General features: G+C 38.5%; 1 protein-coding gene and 1 pseudogene across 12 annotated transcripts in view; both read left to right on the plus strand.

The window, feature by feature from the left end:
- HTR7 (5-hydroxytryptamine receptor 7) overlaps positions 1–22,815 on the plus strand; it is a 680,316-nt gene that overhangs the window by 23,014 nt on the left and 634,487 nt on the right. The window lies entirely within an intron of this gene.
- The window catches only part of LOC309642336 (heterogeneous nuclear ribonucleoprotein A1 pseudogene), a 178,652-nt pseudogene that overhangs the window by 2,713 nt on the left and 153,124 nt on the right, over positions 1–22,815 (plus strand). Inside the window, exon 2 of the transcript XR_014268605.1 lies at positions 79–21,255. The product of XR_014268605.1 is annotated as a heterogeneous nuclear ribonucleoprotein A1 pseudogene (transcript). The remainder of the gene's footprint in view (positions 1–78; positions 21,256–22,815) is intronic.

Below are 22,815 nucleotides of genomic sequence, written 5' to 3' on the forward strand. Positions count from 1 at the left end.
AGGGCTCGAACCCGTGTCCCCTGCATTGGCAGGCAGATTCTCAACCACTGCGCCACCAGGGAAGCCCCCCAACAAAAGGTTTTAATGTAGATTTTTTTTTTTTTTTGCACCCATGCTGTTGATTGCTAAATGTAATAGTCTAATCATGACGCTGAATAAATGCGTCTTTAAAAAAAAAAATGGTGGCCATTCTGACTGGTGTGAGGTGATGCCTTATTGTTGTTTTGATTTGCATTTCCAAGAGTTCTGTTTTGAATGGTAAGTTTGATATCATTAGACATTTGGATATAAGAGTCTAGGATTCCAGAGAGAAGTCAGGACTGGAGATACAAATTTGGGCGTCATTGGAAATGATATTTAAAGCCATAGGGTGGGGTCCAGCTACCCCTCCTTAGCAAGATAAAATATTTAGAGGTCAAGAGAAGAGGAAGAGCCAGCAAAGTTTAAAAAGGGATGGGCAGTGAAATAGGAACACCTGGAGAGTGCTATCACGGAAATTAAGAGAAATGTTTTGACAAGGATAGAATATCAACTGTGTCAAACGATGTTGTAAGATAAAGCTAGAAAAATGGCCAATCAATTGGGTGACCTTGAAGTCACTGGTGATCTTGAGAAGAGGTTTCAGTGAAACAGTGGCATGGAAGCCCCGGTGGAGCGAGGTGAGGAGAGATTGGGAGGAAGGAAGGAGAGGCATTGACTAGAAACAGCTCTTTCAAGAAGCTTAGCTACTCACCTGGGAGTCGGGAAACCTGCATTCCAACCCTGTATCTGCTGCGTGTACCTTCGTGATAATTATTTATATGCCTGTCTTAAATTCCATTAGAATGGGCAAGAACTTTGACTTCGATTTTCCTAGCATTTGCAGAGCTCCTGGCACCCAGTAGGCGCTGAATCATATTTGTTGAATGAATGGATCAATGGATTAAGGAATATCCTACTAGAATAGAAACACTTTAGGCTCAAGACTGTGTCTGATTCACCTTCTTCAGGCTCATGTACACTAGTGGGGATGCAAAAATATCCCTGAATGAATAAATGAGTCTGGTAAACTTGGGAGTAGAGTAGGGGAGCTTGGTGTGGAAAGGTCAGGGATCGGGGCTGTTTAGACCAGGATTCCCATAGGATTGGGGAAGGGCACAGAAAGCTCTGTTAAGACAGAAGCCAGGGGACAGGATACAGATTCTGTTTCTGTGACTCCTAACTGTGACCTTGCATAAGTCACTGTACCTTATTTCTAAACCTCGTTCCTCATGCATGATAGAAATATCTCCATGAAGTTAATAGGAGGAATAAATGAGGTTATATACATGAGGAGTTTAGCCAAGGGCCTGACTCATATAAAACAACCACTGATTGAGAGCATTGTTATTATTACTAATATTAATATTAATAATAGCTGTGCCAGGGAATTGAGTTCTACCAGCTAGTCAGGGCAGCTCTCTGGGACTGGAGAGTTGTTTGAACGGGAAGGTTCACTGATGCCCTTTCTGAGTCTTTTCTTCTTTCATCCTAAAAGGAAAAAGTATCAATAAATCAAGTTTGCCTTTAGGAAAAGTCTATATGGGGTCTTGATGAGGCTTCAGGGAATGCCAGCCTGGCTGCACACCACCCTACCTGTCCAATGATGCCAGAAATAGGGACCAAGGTCAGTTCCATGATTTACTTCAGATGCTGCTTGAGGCACATCAGGGACTTGAGTTCATTCATGCTGAGGTGCGCTCAGTGGGTCAGTCGGGAAGGATAAATGATTGGTACCTCGTATAATGTTGTGGAGAATGGGGAGGGGAGGGTTTGTGGTACACCATCACTCCTCAGATAACATCCTGGCTGTCTCTTACTCTTGCCCTTTCCTCTGTGTACTTCCTATGTGTCACAGGAAGTATAGGGGCTGCTTCTGTTTTCCTGCATATACCATGTCGTCCTTTGCTTCCATGTCCCAGTACATTCTGTTTCCTCTGCCTAGAATGCCCTCCTCTTTTCTGCCTATTTCCCAAGCATTCTTCATGACACAGCAAGTGTCATGGTCTCCAGGAGGCTGTCCCTGACACCTTGGTCTGGCTTAGGTGTTCCTCCCAGGCTCTCCCTGACCACTCTGAGCTTCCTTCTCTATTACCATCAGGCTGAAATGTAGTTGATTATATTTCTCTGTCCCCCACACACCAAGTGCTGAGGTTTGTGGGGACAGAGACATCTTATTCATCTCTGTTTGCTCCCAGCTTCTGTTGGTGTGTGGAAAGTCTCAATAAATATTGGCTGGAGAAGTGAACGAATGAATGAATGAATGAATGAATGAAACTGGCAACAATTGACTATTTAATTGTGTCTTGAGTATGAAACAGGAAGGGAAAATGAAAGAGGGACATAGAAGCCACACCATTTATGACACAGTTCTGCTTCGGTGGGTCTTGTTTCCTTACTCCCTTGAGTGGGTACCTCATCATAGCTGCCAGAGCCTTTTTTCTGTATCTTTGAAGGCACAGTTCTGCTTCTCATGACTTATGAAGATGCTGTGGATTTCATTTCCAGGATGTCCTGTCATCAAGGTCTCCGTGTAAGGATGGTCAGTATAATAGGGTTTTTACCTGCAGAGCATATTATATGAGCGTCCCCAGCAGCCTTATTGGGTTAGCTTCCAAGCCCCAGGGGCAAGACTAGACACTGGAGACAGTGTGATGGGATGCACTACAGCCACAGATATTTCAAATATACTTGTACAAAAAGAAATCATGTGATGAAATCTAACCTTGCTTCCAGAACCTCTCATTGCTCCATCTTTGGTGAGTCCGAGGCATTTTTCCATTTACATGCTGGTTCCTGTCTTGATTCTTCTTCCAGGGAATAGCTCCTACCCTGGTAAATTCCTAGGAGACTGTTACATTCCCCTCAGATATCATTTGTGTGTAGCCTTGTGCTAGATTATAGAAATGGCTCCCAATTCTTCCCATGTCTGTTATGCCTTTCAAGTGTGACTTTACAGCCCTTCCCATATTGACTCTTGGTGTGGCCTTCTAACTTGCTTTGGCTGATGGGACTTTAGCAAACATGATGTAGGCAGAGACTTGGAATTTGCCTTCTTTTGCTGCTTTTGGGAACCCTGTGACTGCTATCATGTGAGGAAGCCCAGGCTGGATGACGAGAGACCCAGGGCTTAGTCCTCCGATTTCCCTGGCTGCCAGTTACCAGTCAGGTGAATGAAGCCATCCTAAACTACTCAGGCACCAGCAGGTCTGCCACCTGACCACAGACATAAGAAAACCCACTCGAGATGGACTGAAGTTGCCTGGCCCAGAACGGCCCCCCTAACCCGCCAAATAGGGAGCTGAATAAATGGCTGGTGTTTAAACCACATGGTTTTAGATTAGTTTTTACACAGCAAAGGCTAACTGACAGCAAGCCTTTGGTGTTTTGACCCTCCTTTCCCCTGAATTTATGTTCCCATGTTGATTTGTTTGTGTTATAGCACAATGTCCATAATGTTCTCTGGATGGCTGTTTATAAGTCTACCTTCCCAGTAGACCTTGGATACTCCAAAAGCAGCAGTGGTGTCTGGAGGACTAATAGGATTTGCTCACCTAAGGCCTATCCCAGTGCCTGGACCAAGAACGCACTCTGGAAATGTGGACGGGCCAGATGAGAATGTGCAGCTCAGTTGTGAGGTCTTTGGATCTTGGCTTCTGTGTCACCAACAGTCTCTTCACTTATTTCTTCCCCTCTCCCCAGCTAGGTATCCAAAACCTGATGTTTGCTATACTCGTGACATTTTGTATTTTCACATTCTCTTTTATAGTTATGGTGGTCTTTTACCCATCCTTATCCTATCTTTGGGTATCTATAGATAATAAAGTCCCCCAAGTTTTTTAAAAATAGGATTATATAGTCATAAAAGACACTGCCGGAATAAATCCTTTTGGTGGAATCCAAGTTTCCTTTTTCTAAATTATAGTTTTCAAATGGCATTACGTGATGACTGATTTATATTTTCTTTGGATTTGATTTTATTTTCAATGTGGAAGATTTATATTTTCAAAATGAACAATTTTTCCACTGAAAGCTATTAATTTCATCTTGTCTAAGGTGATAACTCTTCAAACAAATTCGTTCAATGTGTAGCTTCGGTAAAAATCTGTGATTCATTATTGGCATTTTGGGAACCCTAGAAAGTCAGTCATAGGAAGGAGTCCTTCAGAGTCAGTATGAAGGAAGAGGAAGGTAACTCAGGTAATAGTCATTAACAACTCCCCAAGAAATTTTTGTTGGATAAATGCCCAGTGAAGGATTAAATGTTGCCTTGTATCAGTCAGACTCTGGGCTACATGCTGACCGTCTCTTTGAATCTTCCCAACAGCCCCACGCGGTAGGTTCTATTATCTCCATTTTACAAACGAGGAGAGGCTTAGAGAGTTTAATCAGGTTATCCAGAGTCAGAACCTGGAATCAAACTTGGGTGTGTCTGATTTCAGCGCTGGCATCTTAACTCTTAGGCTTCACAGAGAAGTGGATAGAAAATATGGTCTATTCCTTTTAGGTCATGTATCCTCTTTTAAAGATGAAAATCAGATAACATATCTAGACCTTGGAGGTTCACCTAGGAGCATGATATCAGCACCTTGAAATATTCTGTACAGTGATCGCATAGGGGCCGACCTTGGTGTGTATGTTGCCCCATACCCATTCCTAACTGGCCAGAAGTTCCAGGTTTGGCATGTCAGTGGTCAAATTAACAGACAAACAGAATCAGTGAGTGTTAAAACTGGAAGGGACCTGTGCTAGTTCCCATCTCCAGGTCTTACCCTCTACCCTTCTCCACTGTGTTCTCTTCCCTGGGAAACTGATATGTTCTTTGGCTTCTGGTTGAGTTCAGCCAATGGCAAGTCCAGGGAAGGATATCAAAGGGAGATCGAGCCCTTCCTGCAAGGTGATCACCTTGCCCTGACTGGGCCCCTTGATGGGAAGTCGCTGCTCCTCTCAAGGTGGCCCTTGCTACATGACTCCTTCCTTTTGGATCCTGTAACTGCCTCCTTCCCTCCTCCCTTTGGACCTTGGATGGTGATTATTCTTCTGTGGCTGCCCTGTCCTTTGTAGTTTCCCTACCTCCTGCCCATACCTCCGTGAATAGTCTCCTTGAATTATCCTAATTTGAGTCTATTTCTTGCTGAGACCCTGATTGATAGAGAATTCTAGAGATTATGTAGTCCAACCTTTACATTCTATAAAGAGAAAACTGAAGCACAGAGAAAGTGAGTACCTGTTGAAGCAACTGACTAAGTGGCAGAACCAGAACTTGGAAGGCACACTGGACTGACTTGTCCAGTGACTCCAGTGACGAAAGACAGTGACTGGCACAACATAAGTTGAGGAAGTTGTTCATTTATTTCCCTTTTTTGTAGAGCAACTTTTCTGGGTCACATCTTCCTGTGATGACTTTGGCCCATGTCATTGCTCAACTGTACTTGGGCAACTTCTCAGCTATGACTTTTGCCTTACCTTGGGTGCTCTAGAATAACAAAATTCATGAATAAGCTTTATAATAAGTGTTTATCTGGTTACAGATTTAAAAGCAATGTAGGCAGATGGTTTGTGTGTGAGTGTTATTAATGTCTTTCAGGGTAAATGCTTTTTGTTCTTTAGGAAAGGCAGGATTTTCATCAGCTTAATAACATCCACAAACCAATATGGCAGTGAATCAGGTTCTTACCATCAAGGGAAGAATATCATTACACTGTTTATTGATAACAATTATTGAACGGTATTCAATTGTAATGACTGAAACTTGGCTTTTGTCAATGCACTAGCACAAGATAAACAGTCAATAAATAAAAGTCTGTTGAATTATTGAATGAATGAATATTCATATTGTTGAGTGGGAAATGGTTTAAAGTCAGCAGTAGCACCTAATCTGTCTAGAGCAGTGCTTCATTCTTTGACCTCTCAGGTGTTCTCTGTTGGCTATTGAAATCTGATAAAATTAATTAAAATTGTATTGATGCCCTTTTTTTTCTTGTTCCTTTCCCATACCTGTGTTGATGTAGAAAGAGCACTGCTTTCAGAATGGAAAGGCCCTGCTTTTAGTTCTCATTCTGTGACTTCCTTATTAACTGTAAGGTATCATTTCACTCTCTTTGAGCCTCAGTTTCCCCATTGTGAAGTTGGGTTGGTAATACCTTTCTCCTAGGGTATTTTGGTGGTAAAAATAAAAATGTATATGCAAGAGTGCTTTTTTTGTAAGTTGTGGAGATTGTTGCTTTTACTGTAGTATTAGGGTGTTACAACTGTCCTTTGAAACAACAGACTTGGCAGAACTGTGGGGTCTGTGTTGATGTTTTAATCCTTGTATGTACTAGTTCAGATGCTTGGGATCTTCTCCCGGTATCTGTAAAAGTCACTTGTAGTTCTTATGATTCTAAAGAAATAACTCAAGAAAATGATCAGAAACCACATTTCCTATAGTGGATATCCCCCTTTTGTGGGTTGGGTCATTCTAAGAGCCTCCAGGTCCTTGCTCCAAATAATAATGGTCTGAATTCATGTTCAATTCCTCTTCTCATCAACTCTTTTCCCCCCAACATCTCTTTCAGTGTGTTGGGGTCCTTCCTTCCCTCTTTGCCCACACCCTCCAACAACAAAAACAAAACCTAAAAGCCGTTACTCTCTTAAGCTGCCTGGGAACAACTTAAAAGATCTGTATTATTTTATTATGTAGAACAATTTGTTTCCCTTCAGCCCCTTTCTCTCTCATCAGATTAGCCTAGAACCTTCCCTTTCACGACCTAGGGGCCGTGTCATCCTAAGCAACAGAATGACTTTTTCCCCCAGAGGTGAATTTTTCACTTTCTCAGAACACAGAAGCAGCTTTAGTAAGTGTTTCCCCCTTTTTCAAAATAGGAGATTTTCCTTCCTGATAAATATAGATGTAGTTATGATTAATAAAATGCAAATTTAGTTAAGAGCATTTAAGCTATCATAGCTTTTCGTCATTCTGTATTTTTTCAGACAACCGATACTAAAAGTACAATTACTACTAAGTGTGGGCTTGAAAAATGTTTTGACATTTAAAAGGGGTCCTCATTCTTGAAGGAGGATAGGAATCCCTGGGATATACCTTTTAGATTGTGAGATACTGCCTGAACTCTATTCCTTCCCAGAACTAGTGGGAAGCTAGCTGGTGCCAGTCTAAATGAGGTTCTTTGCGCAGGATCTAGGATGGAATTGAGGGGTTTTGTTTCAGGTTTATACACTGAAGAATAAGGCTGAACCAAAGCTAGTGTCCAGGACAAAAGTGAGCTTGGGAACCACGAGGACAGTTCGAAAGCAGGTAGGCCACAGAAGTAGAAACCATATATCAGGTTAAGCCTTCATGGGGCAATTTGGGGTTGTGACTCCAAATTATCCACAAATCATTGGCTGTTTGGGAGAAGTTATGGGGGAATGGGGTATGCTGTTCAAAGACAATGTCCCAAACCCAGCAGATCCCTCTTGACTTGGTTCCCAGCCCTAGACATGTCTGCTTGCCATGGTGGATAAAGAAGCAGTATCAGTGAAAAAGGAGTAGGAGAGATTTTCTGAGAGGGAGTGCAATGAACACGTGTTTCCATAGTGGTTTTTATTTCATCTTTTCATTGTTGTTTAACAGCTTTAGTGAGGGTAATTTACATACCATAAAATTTACGTGTAAAGTACACAGATCAGTGATTTTGAGTGAATTTATGGAGTTGTGTATATATCACCTTGATCCAGTTCTGGAAAATTTTCAATACATCCCCAAATTCCCTGTGCCCTTATTTCCCATTTACCATTCCTAGGCAACCAGTTTTCTGCTTTCAGTATCCATAGATTTGCCATTTTTTTTTTGAAATTTCGTGTAAATAGAATCATACAATATGTGGTCTTTTGTGTCTTGCTTCTTTCAGTTGGCATAATATTTTTGAGGTTCATCCATACTGTAGTATGTATCAGTAGATCATTCGTTTTATACACACACACACACACACACACACACATATATTTGCAGAATAGTATTCTACTGTATGTATATACTGTGTTTTGTTTATCCACTCAGCAACTGAAGGACATCTGGAATGTTTCTACTTTTTTGGCTATTATAAATAGTTCTAAGTCCTCGTGTGGACATTGTTTTTATTTTTCTTGGGCAGATAACTATGAGTGGAATTACTAGTAAGAATATGTTTAACTTTCTAAGAAACTATCGAACTATTTTCCAAATTGGTTGTACATTCCCAAAAGCGATGTATGGGAGTCCAGTTTCTTTATGTTCACACATCTTTTTTGCTTATAGCCACTTTAGTGGGTGTATAGTGGAATTTCGTTGTCATTAAATTTGAATTTTCCTATCCATTCCTGATTTTGAGCAATTTATTAGCCAATCGTGTATTTTCTTTGGTGAGATGTCTATTCAAAACTCCACCCCCCCTTTTTAGTTGAATTGTTTGTGGTTTTATTATTGAATTGTAGGAGTTCTTTATATATTCTGGACACAAGTCCTTTATCAGATATATGATTTGCAGATACTTTCTTTCATCCATATATTTTCTTGGTAGTATGTGAATTATTTTATTCATTTATTGCTGGCAAATATTGATTAGCACTTACTATGGAATGGATTCTGTTCAACACATTGGGAATAGAGAGCAAACAAACCAGACCAAATCCTCGTTCTCACAGAACCTTGGATCTAGTGGAGGGACTCAAATAACACATAAACTAAAAAGTGTAATAGTAAGTAATTTGTGCTTTGCAGCAAATTAAAACATGGTGAGGTGAGTAGAGAAGTGCCTTTTTAGAGTGAATGGTCTGGGACACATTTTCTCCAGAATTTGGACATTTGAACAAAGACCTGAATAAAATTAGGCTGTAAGCTGCATGGCTGTCTATGCAAAGGGTCCCACTCATAATCTTTACAAATCATGACTCACAGTGTTTTCACCCTCTAAATTTCATTGCTCTGGGGCAAAGTCCTAGGTCATGAACACCAGGGATGATATTCAAGATATTTAACTATGACCACTGACCAATCACAGTGGATGTGGGTCTTAGGGCTGGATGATGGAGATAGTGGGGGCCACTCAGAGAGCGTGGGGCAGTAGCTGTTTGCCAGCTAGAATGGAAGTATTATATTAACAAGTGGTACAGTCATACCAGTGTATATACCTGGTATGAGATCAGACTTACACCAGACATTGTCATGGAATTTGAGGGAAAGAGGAGTTGAGTCAGGGGAGGGTCTCAAAGTTATCAGTGTGGAAGCACCAAGAAGAAACCAACCCAGAGTCTGGCCAGTGGACAGGGGGCTTTTAGGGGTTCTGATCCGACGCAGACAGGCATGGAGGCTCAGCACGACTCGAGGTCTTTCTCTCGAGTATTAACTCACAACCTGGGCTCCTATGAGAATCATCTGGAGACCCTTTAAAAAGTGTCTGCACCTGGGTCCCAACCCAGGCCAGTCAAATCAGAATATCTGCAGGCGGGGCTTAGGCAGCAAGCATTTTAAAAGCGCCCAGATGATTCTAATGGTATCTACATTGAGAAGCCCTAGGGAGAACCCATTTTGCTTTGAGCAGGATTGCATCCAGTCCTGAAGGAGATAAGTAAAATGAAGATACTACAGAGCATCTGCAAACACGCCTTCTTGTGCTGCTTGAGGAAAAGCAGAGAGAAGCAGCAGTCGCAACTCCCGTTTTTTCAGCACTCATTAAAGCACATGACTTGATGTAATCCGTTAATTATTATCCAGGTAGACTTTGTTCCCTTTATACACGTGACCAAACCGAGGCTGAGAATTACATGATTACATGTGTGATTACTCAAGATCACACAGTTCATAAGGGGAAGAAGTCCTCCTTCTCAGAGGATGAGCATTCTTCATGTGACAGTCCTGGAAACCTTCAGTTTCTTATTGCAAACAGATTTGCAAAACCTGAAGTTTGGAAAAGAGGCTTCCATGTTCCCACAACGTATGGCCCAAGAGAACAACGTTAAAAGTCATACTTTGTATTCTTAGAATATTTTTTTTCCATTTCAATTATTGTTATTTTTGGTGTAGTTCTGACAAGATTGCTTATCTGGTTTCCCAGTTGTCAGATTAGAGGCAGAAAATCGGAAAATGGAGAGGAGTTCATCACGGCAGGAGCATTAAAATGGCATTAAGTTAGAGGCAGAACTTCAGAGTGAAGGAGGAAACGGCTTCCTCCTCTGAGATGAGTGGGTTGAATTGGTTAATCTCTGAGTTCCCTTCCAGCTCTAAAATTCAATGTATTTAAGATAAAGCTTATAAAAAGCTGCCAAAAACACATACAAGAATGAGAAAAACCTAGAAATCTGGACCCAGTCTGGGGGAAATAATCCTAGAGAAACCAATAGCTCTTGAGAGCATGTGAGAGCTGGGTCACAGGCAGCATAATACTTGATTCTTTGGGTGATGACACTGAGTCATCAGGAAAGCATTCGATTTTGTTCCGCTGATGCTGTTTCAGGATGCAAAGAAAGCACATTATTTTTGAAAGATTTCATTCAAAAATGCTTATCAAAATGTTTGCTGCCCAAACGTGCACTGTTTGAACAATTTGCTCAGTGGGACATCTTCCTTGATATATTTTCCATGGTTTTATGGGGGTTTTGTTCCTCAGTGGAATAATTCAGATAGTTACGACAATATCTTGCATCTGCTGGTTTATACTAATTCAAAGTATTTTTCCATCTTAGATTCTAGTTGGTACTTTGACAAGATTTCTAGTTCTTCTTATAGTGTATGCTTAGTACGAAGCATTCTTGCAGTGCTTCTCACGTGGCTTTATGGTGAGCTGACTATGAGTCTGTTAGATTCACGGCTACTTGAGGGCAAGGACTGGGTCTTCTTCATTTTAGTTTCCTTTGGATATCGATAAATGTGTGTTAGATCAGCGAATCAGCAAATGAATGAACTGCAAAAGGATAAAGTTCCTCAGTGGCCCTGCTCCTAAATCCTGTAGATTTGTCTTTCACAAGGCAGTGTCTCTTGTTTACCTTTCTTTCATGCCCATCACCCCTCCCCTGTTTTTTTTACTGCACTCCAAAACAACCATTGAAAAATAAATCCCCACATGCTGGTTGTAGAAAGTTTAGAAAATACATAAATGAATACATGTGAAAAGGAAAAAAAAAATCACCAGGAATCCTGTTATCCAAAAATAACCATCACTGACAGTTAGGGGGTATCCTTCCAGTCTTTTTTCCTAGACATTTCTTATATAACCCAGGTGTCAGCTGCCACTCAGCCTCATCTCTGAGCTTCCCCAGAAGAATCCACTTGCACAAAAGTATTTATAAGCCATTTCTAACGTATTGTAAATTTTCTTTGGCAATGGAGTTTTTGTTTTCCTTTTAATCCTCCTCTCCCTTTTGTGGGCTCCCATCTTACTAGATCCTGCCTTCTTCCACCTACCTCTTTCCTAGACTTCTACTATCTTATGGAAGATACTATTTTATTATTTATTATTCAGATAACTTTTAAGCTTTTGCGCTCATACCATCAGTCTCCTTAGAAAATTGTGGTAGTGGAGGTGATTGAGGGAGGTGATAATTTTTTTTCTCTTACATATCAATGTCTTTCAAAAGTGGGTTCATGCTTAGTTTTCTCCCCCCATTTAAAAAAGTGTGGTAGGATACACATAAAATTTGTGATCTTGACCATTATTAACTGTACACTTCTCTTCATCTTGCAAAACTGAAATTCTGTACCCATTAAATAACTCTCCATTCTTCTCTCTCCTCAGCCCCTGGCAACCACCATTCTATTTTCTATCTATGAATTTGACAGCTGCAGGTACCACATCTGTGTGGAAATCAGACAGCATTTGTCTTTTTGTGAATGTTTTATCTCTGTCAGCATTATGTCCTCAAGGTACATCCATGCTGTAACTTGTGTCGGAATAACCTTCCTCTTTAAGGCTGAATAATATTTCATTGTATGGGTATATCACATCTTGATGATGCATTCATCTGTTGATGGACACTTGGGTTGCTTCCACCTTTTGGCTATTGTGAATAATACTGCTTTGAACATGGGTGTACACATGTCTCTTCAAGACCCTGCTTTCTGTTCTTTTGGGTGTATATCCAGAAATGAAATTGCTGGGTTATATTTTGCTGGCTAATTCTATTTTCAATTATTTGAGGAACCACCATACTGTTTTCACAGCAGCTGCACCATTTAAAATTCTCACTGTAGATAGAATTTTATGTCTTGCTGTTTTCATTTAAAATTATCTTGGGTGCAGTTACCCCACAATTAAGTCATTTTTCAAAAGGATGTCTTTTGGAGACTGCATAATTGTGTACCATAATTTATATAGTTATTTCCCTATTTATTGATATATTCAGGTTATTTCTGGGTTTTGACTATTATTAAAGAGTATGATGAAAATACTTGTTGGTGTCTGCCCGCCACCGCTGCCACCACTGTCACTGCCGCTGCTACCGCTGCTGCTGCTGAGGCTGAGGAGTTTGCTGAAGCCCTGGCCTCAGAATCGGCCCAATCTTACCGCCTGCACTACAGGGACCAGCGCCGGGAGCACTGACCGCTCTGACCGGTGCAGAAGAAGGAGCTGCCTCAGCCTGTGGAGCAGCGGGGATGGCACTGGCTCCCCTTCCCCTCCCTAACCCCTTCCTTTCATCGTCTCAGTCATGGGGAACGTGGTGACTGCCAAGAAAGGCAGCGAGGTGGAGAGCATTTGCTTTAGACAAGTGTTTTAATACATCCAAGCTGTACTATAAAACTGAGAAGGATGAATTTGATAAAGAGGCTGTGGTCTTTTCCAGCTTTGTAATTCAATGATTCCCCTACACTTATTAAAAGAAAGAAGGTATATTTTAAAAGTAGCAAGACTTGGGAATAAATTATAGAAGGCTCTCACAAAATTATGTGGGTAGGGGCTTCCCTGGTGCTGCAGTGGTTGAGAATCTGCCTGCCAATGCAGGGGACACGGGTTCAAGCCCTAGTCTGGGAAGATCCCACATGCCGCAGAGCAACTGGGCCTGTGAGCCACAATTACTGAGCCTGCGCATCTGGAGCCTGTGCTCCGCAACAAGAGAGGCCGTGATAGTGAGAGCCCCGCGCACCGCGATGAAGAGTGGCCCCCGCTTGCCACAACTAGAGAAAGCCCTCACACAGAAATGAAGACCCAACACAGCCATAAATAAATAAATAAATTAAAAAAAAATTATGTGGGTAGAGAAGTGGCAAATGAGCCTCAGTGTGAGCAAATACAAGATAATGTATTGAGGGGAAATTATTGATCTGTACTTAAAGAATGATAGCCTCTGATCCACCAAAGGGCAGACAGCAGAAGCAAGAAGAACTACAGTCCTGCAGCCTGTGGAAAAAAAACCACGTTCACAGAAAGACAGAGAAAATGAAAAGGCAGAGGACCACGTACCAGATAAAGGAACATGATAAAACCCCAGAAAAACAACTAAATGAAGTGGGATAGGCAACCTTCCAGAAAAAGAATTCAGAATAACGATAGTAAAGATGATCCAGGACCTCGCAAAAAGAATGGAGGCAAAAATCGAGAAGATGCAAGAAATGTTTAACAATGACCTAGAAGAACTAAAGAACAAAAAAACAGGGATGAACAATACAGTAACTGAAATGAAAAATACACTAGAAGGAATTAATAGCAGAATAACTGAGGCAGAAGAACTGATAAGTGACCTGGAAGACAGAATGGTGGATTTCACTGCAGCAGAACAGAATAAAGAAAAAACAATGAAAAGAAATGAAGACAGTGTAAGAGAACTCTGCGGCAACATTAAACTCAACAACATTCACATTATAGGGGTCCCAGAAGGAGAAGAGAGAGAGAAATGACCCAAGAAAATATTTGAGGACATAGTTGAAAACTTCTCTAATATGGGAAAGAAAATAGCCACCCAAGTTCAGGAATTGCAGAGAGTCCCAGGCAGGATAAACCCAAGGAGAAACACACCAAGACACATAGTAATCAAACTGAAAAAAATTAAAGACAAAGAAAAATTATTAAAAGCAACAAGGGAAAAACGACAAATAACATACAAGGGATGTTAACCTATGGTTAACAGCTGATTTCTCAGCAGAAACTCTACAAGCCAGAAGGGAGCGGCACGATATATTTAAAGTGATGAAAGGGAAGAACCTACAACCAAGATTACTCTACCCGGCAAGGATCTCATTCAGATTTGATGGAAAAATCAAAAGCTTTACAGACAAGCAAAAGCTAAGAGAATTCAGCACCACCAAAATAGTTCTACAACAAATGCTAAAGGAACTTCTCTGAGTGGGAAACACAAGAGAAGAAAAGGACCTACAAAAACAAACCTCAAAAAATTAAGAAAATGGTAATAGGAACTTACATATTGATAATTACCTTACATGTGAATGTATTAAATGCTCCAACCAAAAGACACAGACTTGCTGAATGGATACAAAAACAAGATCCATATATATGCTGTCTACAAGAGACCCAATTCAGGCCTAGGGACACATACAGACTGAAAGTGAGGGGATGGAAAAAGATATTCCATGCAAATGGAAATCAAAAGAAAGCTGGGGTAGCAATACTCATATCAGATAAAATAGACTTCAATATAAAGAATGTTACAGAAGACAAGGCAGGACACTGCATAATGATCAAGGGATCAATCCAAGAAAAAGATATAATAATTTTAAATGTTTATGCACCCAACATATGAGCACCTCAATACATAAGGCAAATGCTAATAACCATGAAAGGGGAAATCGACAGTAACACAATAATAGTAGGGGACTTTAACACCCCACTTACACCAATGGACAGATCATCCAAACAGAAAATAAATAAGGAAACACAAGCTTTAAATGACACAACAGACCAGATAGATTTAATTGATATTTATAGGACATTCCATCCAAAAAGAGCAGGTTACACTTTCTTCTCAAGTGCACCCAGAACATTCTCCAGGATAGATTATGTTGTGGGTCACAAATCAAGCCTTGGTAAATTTAAGAAAATTGAAATCATATCAAGCATCTTTTCTGACCAAAACACTATGAGATTAGAAATAAATTACAGGGAAAAAAAACATAAAAAACACAAACACATGGAGGCTACACAGTATGTTACTAAATAACCAAGAGATCACTGAAGAAATCAAAGGGGAAATCAGAAAATACCTAGAGACAAATGGCAATGAAAACATGACAATCCAAAACCTATGGGATGCAGCAAAAGCCGTTCTACGATGGAAGTTTATAACAATGCAATCCTACCTCAAGAATCAAGAAAAATCTCAAATAAACAATCTGACTTTACACCTAAAGGAACTAGAGAAAGAAGAACAAACAAGACCCAAAGTTAGCAGAAGGAAAGAAACCATAAAGATCAGAGCAGAAATAAATGAAATAGAAACAAAGAAAACAATAGCAAAGATCAGTAAAACTAAAAGCTGGTTCTTTGAGAGATAAACAAAATTGATAAACCTTCAGCCAAACTATCAAGAAAAAGAGGGAGAAGACTCAAATCAATAAAATTAGAAATGAAAAAGGAGAAGTTACAACGGACATGGAAGAAATACAAAGCATCCTAAGAGACTACTACAAGCAACTCTATGCCAATAAAATGGACAACCTGGAAGAAATGGACAAATTCTTAGAAAGTTATAACCTTCCAAGACTGAACCAGGAAGAAATAGAAAATATAAACAGACCAATCACAAGCACTGAAATTGAAACTGTGATTAAAACTTTTCCAACAAACAAAAGTCCAGGACCAGATGGCTTCACAGGTGAATTCTATCAAACATTTAGAGAGGAGCTAACACCCATCCTTCTCAAACTCTTCCAAAAAACTGCAGATGAAGGAACGCTTCCAAACTCATTCTGTGAGGCAACCATCACTCTGATACCAAAACCAGACAAAGATACTACAAAAAAAAAATTACAGACCGATATCACTGATGAATATAGATGCAAAAATCCTCAACAAAATACTAGTAAACAGAATCCAACAACACATTAAAAGGATCATATACCATGATCAAGTGGGATTTATCCCAGGGATGCAAAGATACTTCAATATATGCAAATCAATCAATGTGATACACCACATTAATAAATTGAAGAATAAAAACCATATGATCATCTCAATAGATGCAGAAAAAGCTTTTGACAAAATTCAACACCAATTTATGATAAAAACTCTCCAGAAAGTGAGCATAGAGGCAATTTACCTCAACATAATAAAGGCCATATACGAGAAACCCAAAGTAAACATCACACTCAATGGTGAAAAACCTAAAGTATTTCCTCTAAGATCAGGAACAAGACAAGGATGTCCACTCTCACCACTGTTATTCAACATAGTTTTGGGAGTCCTAGCCATGGCAATCAGAGAAGAAAAAGAAATAAAAGGAGTCCAGATTGGAAAAGAAGAAGTAAAACTGTCACTGTTTGCAGATGACATGATACTATACATAGAGAATCCTAAAGATGCCACCAGAAAACTACTAGAGCGAATCAATGAATTTGGTAAAGTTGCAGGATACAAAATTAATGCACAGAAATCTCTTGCATTCCTATACACTAACAATGAAAGATCAGAAAGAGAAATGAAGGAAATAATCCCACTCACCATTGCAACAAAAAGAATAAAATACCTAGGAATAAACCTATCTAAGGAGGTAAAGGACCTGTACTCAGAAAACTATAAGACACTGATGAAAGAAATCAAAGATGACACAAACAGATGGCGAGATATACCATGTTCTTGGACTGGAAGAATCAATATTGTGAAAATGACTATACTACCCAAAGCAATCTACAGATTCAATGCAATCCCTATCAAATTACCAATGGCATATTTCACAGAACTAGAACAAAAAAATCTTGAAATTTGTATGGAGACAAAAAAGACCCTGAATAGCCAAAGCAATCTTGAGGGAAAAAAACGGAGCTGGAAGAATCAGACTCCCTGACTCCAGACTATACTATAAAGCTACAGTAATCAAGACAATATGGTACTGGCACAAAAACAGAAATATAGGTTAATGGAACAGGATAGAAAGCCCAGAGATAAACCCATGCACCTATGGTCAACTAATCTTTGACAAAGGAGGCAAGGATATACAGTGGAGAAAAGACAGTCTCTTCAATAAGTCGTGTTGGGAAAACTGGGCAGCTACATGTAAAAGAATTAAATTAGAACACTCCCTAACACCATACACAAAAATAAACTCAAAATGGATTAAAGACCTAAATGTAAGAACGGACACTATAAAACTCTCAGAGGAAAACATAGGAAGAACACTCATTGACATAAATCACAGCAAGATCTTTTTTGATCCACTCCTAGAGTAATGGAAGTAAAAAAAGTGAACAAATGGGATCTAATGAAACTTAAAAGCTTTTGGACAGCAAAGGAAACTATAAACAAGACGAAAAGACCACCCCCAGAATGGCAGAAAATATTTGCAAACGAATCAACGGGCAAAGGATTAATCTCCAAAATATATAAATAGCTCATGCAGCTCAATATTAAAAAAACGAACAACCCAATCAAAAAATGGGCAGAAGACCTAAATAGACATTTCTCCAAAGAAGGCATACAGATGGCCAAGAGGCACATGAAAAGCTGCTCAACATCACTAATTATTAGAGAAGTGCAAATCAAAACTACAATGAGGTATTACCTCACACCTGTTAGAATGGGCATCATCAGAAAGTCTACAAACAGCAAATGTTGGAGAGGGTGTGGAGAAAAGGGAACCCTCTTGCACTGTTGGTGGGAATGTAAATTGATACAGCCACTATGGAGAACAGTATGGAGGTTCCTTAAAAAACTAAAAATAGAATTACCATATGACCCAGCAATCCCACTACTGGCATATACCCTGAGAAAACCATAATTCAAAAAGACATGTGCACCCCAATGTTCATTGCAGCACTATTTATAATAGCCAGGTCATGGAAGCAACCTAAATGCCTATCAACAGATGAATGGATAAAGAAGATGCAGTATGTATATATAATGGAATGTTACTCAGCCATAAAAAGGAACAAAATTGGGTCATTTGTAGAGACGTGGATGGACCTAGAAACTGTCATACAGAGTGAAGTAAGTCAGAAAGAGAAAAACAAATATCGTATATTAACGCATGTATGTGGAATCTAGGAAAATGGTACAGATGAACCAGTTTGCAAGGCAGAAATAGAGACACAGATGTAGAGAACAAACGGATGGACACTAAGTGAGGAAAGCGGGGGTGGTGATGGTGGTGGTGGTGGGATGAATTGGGAGATTGGGATTGACATATGTGCACTAACATGTATAACATAGATAACTAATAAGAACCTGCTGTATAAAAAAATAAAATAAAATTCGAAAATACTTGTTTGCTGCTATGATTATTTTCTGAGGGTAATTTCCTGTAAGTAGAAATTATAAGAGTTTGTTATTTTTAATACTTACAGTATAAATTGCCACGTTCTTTGGAAAGATTATACCAGTTTAGTTTCCACCACCAAGAGTATGTGAGAGTATCTGTTTCATTGAATTCTTGCCAACACTTGGTAGTATCATTTAGAAAAAATTGTTTTTTAAACTTCGGCAATTTAAGAAACAAACATGGCATCCTATTTTATTTTGTAGTTTTGATTAGAGATGTCCACATTTTATCATGTCTTAACTGGCCTTCTGTTTCTTCTTTTGTGAATTGTCTTTGCCTGTATGTTCATCTTCATTTTACTGATTTGGAAATAACTTTTATTTCTGATTATAAAAATACTGTGTTCATTGTAGAAAATTTGGGGTATACAAAAAAATATAAAGGAAGTAAAATTTTTACTTTTACGACTTAGAGATAAATACCATTAAAATGGTGAATATTCAAAGAATCTTCTTTCTTTGTATCTCAATATCTATACTAATTAAAAATTAAGTCATAGGGGCTCTCTATATTTGGAGGCTAATCCCTTTTTTGTCATATATTTTGCAGATATATTTTTCTGATTTATCGTTTGCTTTTTATTTTTGTGTAGTATTTTTAATACAGTCAAAACTATCTTTTATTTCTTAGATTGCATTTTTGCTTGGGATGTCTTTATCCTTTGATAATTTAAATATTTGTGAATTATTTTAGCTATTTTGTGGATTTTTTTTTTTTTTTACAGTCAGTTCTTTCATTATTTTTGTTGTTGTAGTAAGGTTTAATACATACCGAGGTCTGTTTCTGGGCTATTATTCTATCTGATTAATTATCAATTCTTATACCACTATCTTGCTGTTTTAATTTTTTATTATCTCATAAGAGCATTTATTTCCTTTCCAAAATTTCTTGGCTAATATCATCTAGGTATTCTTCTAGATGAGCTTTAGAATTACTTGACTCATTTTGAGAACACAAATATCCTATTATATTTCGAAGATACAATTTCTTTATAAACTTTTACTTTTTAATGACTAATATCTTGCCTGATCATTTTGGGATTATTAATTATGCTTTTAAAAATTATACTTATTTTAAAGTCTCTCCCTGTTTGTTACAATAATTCTTCCTCTGGTGTTAGGTCTTGTTGAGTTTGATGATTTTGGTTGTCCCCAAATGTTTTGGAGTTCTTGGTTGTGGACTCATCTTGCCTGTCTGCTAATGGTGTCTCTTTCACTGAAGCAGCCCAGTAATGATAAGGGAGGGAGGATGCATTTCCAGGTGGGCTGTTCTACTGGTCAGCGTTTGGGGCACAGGGGTGAGTGGGGAGTGACAGGTTTTGCCTGTCTGTTCCTACTGTGATAACTGTCTCCACTCAGATCACACTATTGGTTGCCCCGGATCCCTCTCCTATATCCATCCTACTTCTTAGCTTAGAACACCCCCAGAATCTCCACCACATTGTTCAGCAGTCATTTTCTCTGAGTATTTTGGACTGTGGTTCCTCTTTTCATCTGATCCAGTCTACTTTCTGTCTTTAAGGGATTCCATATGAGTTTTGGTTCACTGAATGTTCCCCTTCTTGCTTTCCAAAACTGTTTTGGGTTTTTAAAAAATACTTTTTTATACATCAAGGAATTGGCATATAAGGGTTAAGGCCGCAGTTTACACTGGTCTGCAATTCTGAGCTGATCTTATTTTTTTTGTTGTTTTTTAAGAGTTTTAAAAAATTTGTTTTTAATATAATTAAACTTTTCACTAGCTATATATTAGCATGTGTGTATATATATATTAGATATGTTGATATATGACTATATTATATAAATAAATTTCTTTTTTTATTGATTCAGGTACCTGAATCCATGCCCCAGAACTTTATTTTATTTTACTTTTTAAAATTTTTATTGGAGTATAGTTGATTTACAATACTGTGTTATTTTCAGGTGTACAGCAAAGTGAATCAGTTATATATATACATATATCCACTTTGTTTTCTATGTCTGTAACTATATTTCTGTTTTGTAGATAAGTTCATTTGTACCCCCTTTTTAGAGTCCACATATAAGCGATATCATATGATATTTGTCTTTCTCTGTCTGACTTATTTCATTCAGTATGACAATCTCTAGTTTCATCCATGTGGCTGCAAATGGCATTATATTGTTCTTTTTTATGGCTGACTAATATTCCATTGTATATATGTACCACATCTTCTTTATCCGTTCCTCTGTTGATGGACATTTAGGTTGCTTCCATGTCCTGGCTATTGTAAATAGGGCTGCAATGAACATTGGAGTGCATGTATCTTTTCGAATTAATGTTTTCTCCAGGTATATGCCCAGGAGTGGGATTGCTGGGTCATATGGTAGTTCTATTTTTAGTTTTTTAAGGAACATCCATAACGTTCTCCGTAGTGGCTGTACCAATTTACATTCCCACCAACAGTGTAGGAGGGGTTCCCTTTTCTCCACACCCTCTCCAGCATTTATTGTTTGTAGATTTTTTGATGATGGCCATTCTGGCCTGTGTGTGGTGATATCTCATTGTAGTTTTGATTTGCATTTCTCTAATAATTAGTGATGTTGAGTATCTTTTCATGTGCTTTTTGGCCATCTGTATGTCTTCTCTGGAGAAATGTCTACTTAGATCTTCTGCATATGTTTTGATTGGGTTGCTTGTTTTTTTTGATATTGAGCTGCATGAGCTGTTCGTATATTTTGGAGAGTAATCCTTTGTCGGTTGCTTTGTTTGCAAATATTTTCTCCCATTCTGAGGGTTGTCTTTTCATTTTGTTTATGGTTTCCTTTTCTGTGCAACAGCTTTTACGTTTAATTAGGTCCCATTTGTTTATTTTTGTTTTTATTTTCTTTACTGTAGGAGGTGGATCAAAAAAGATCTTGCTGCGATTTATGTCAAGGCGTGTTCTTCTGCCTATGTTTTCCTCTAAGAGTTTTATAGTGTCTGTTCTTACATTTAGGTCTTTAATCCATTTTGAGTTTATTGTTGTGCATGGCCTTAGGGAGTGTTCTAATTTCATTCTTTTACATGTAGCTGTCCAGCTTTCCCAGCACCACATATTGAAGAGGCTCTCTTTTCTCCACTGTATATTCTTGCCTCCTTTGTCATAGATTAGGTGGCCATAGGTGCATTGGTTTATATCTGGTCTTTTTATTCTGTTCACTAATCTATATTTCTGTTTTTGTGCCAATACCATACTGTTTTGATTACTGTAGCTTTGTAGTATAGTCTGAAGTCAGGGACCCTGATTCCTCCAGCTCCATTTTTCTTTCTCAAGATTGATTTGGCTATTCAGGGTCTTTTGTGTTTCCGTATAAATTGTAAATTTTTCTGTTCTAATTCTATGAAAAATGCCATTGGTAATTTGACAGGGATTGCATTGAATCTGTAGATTCCTTTGGTTAGTATAGTCATTTTCATAAATAAATTTCTTAACATTAAACTATACTTGCATTCCTGGGATTAACCTCCTCTGTGGTCACTATGAATGATTCTTTTAGTTTATTTTAAAAATTTTTGTCAATATTTTGTTGTGATTTTTCACATATCTACCCCATCACACTAATAATTACTTGTTTAATGGCTAAACTGTAAGTACCAGGAAGACAGAGAACATATTTTTTCTTATGTTTTAGCATAGTGCCTAGTAGATAAGGGACCCTATGTAATATGTATTAAAATTAAAGACATGGGGCTGGTCCATAGTTAATTTCAGCAATTTGTTTTTAACGGGAGCTAGTTTTCTCAGATATTAGAATTATATTAGATTTATAAAATGAATTGGTTGGTTTTACATCTTTTTGTCCATATTAGAACATCTGGTTCTGGAGCCTTTTTCTTCCCTTTAATTTTTCAGTTTCTTTCACTACTAATTAGTCTCTTTACATTGTGTACTTCTTTGGGGGGTTTATCTGTGAAATTTATATTTTCCGCTAGACATTTCAGGTCAGCTGAATTGTATACTCTACTTCATCTGAAATTAATATGGCCATCTGCTTTTTTAAAATTAGCGTTTGCCCAGTGACTCTGTTTATCCTTTAACTCTCTGTGATTTTAATAGATGTGTTTATTTTAAGCTATCTCTTGTTGAATATTTTTAAAGATAATCTGAGGGTTCTTGTTAATAGTTAGATTATTTACTTCAGTGATTTTATAAGTCTTACGTTTTTGTTTTTCATGACGGGTGGTTATTTTTGTGGGAAGCAGGGTGTGGCTGCTACTGGAATGTTGGCCAGTTGTCATTTTCTGTGACATTTTGTTGTACAACTCTGAACTTTCCGACTTTGGTTTCCTTCCCTTCGGACTGTTTTGGTTATATCCATCCTGCTGATTTTCCCCAAACACTACTTTGATCATTCATTTCCCTTT

Source organism: Balaenoptera physalus (genome assembly GCF_965194825.1).
Source record: "Balaenoptera physalus genome assembly, chromosome: 14".
Taxonomy (NCBI): Eukaryota; Metazoa; Chordata; class Mammalia; order Artiodactyla; family Balaenopteridae; genus Balaenoptera; species Balaenoptera physalus.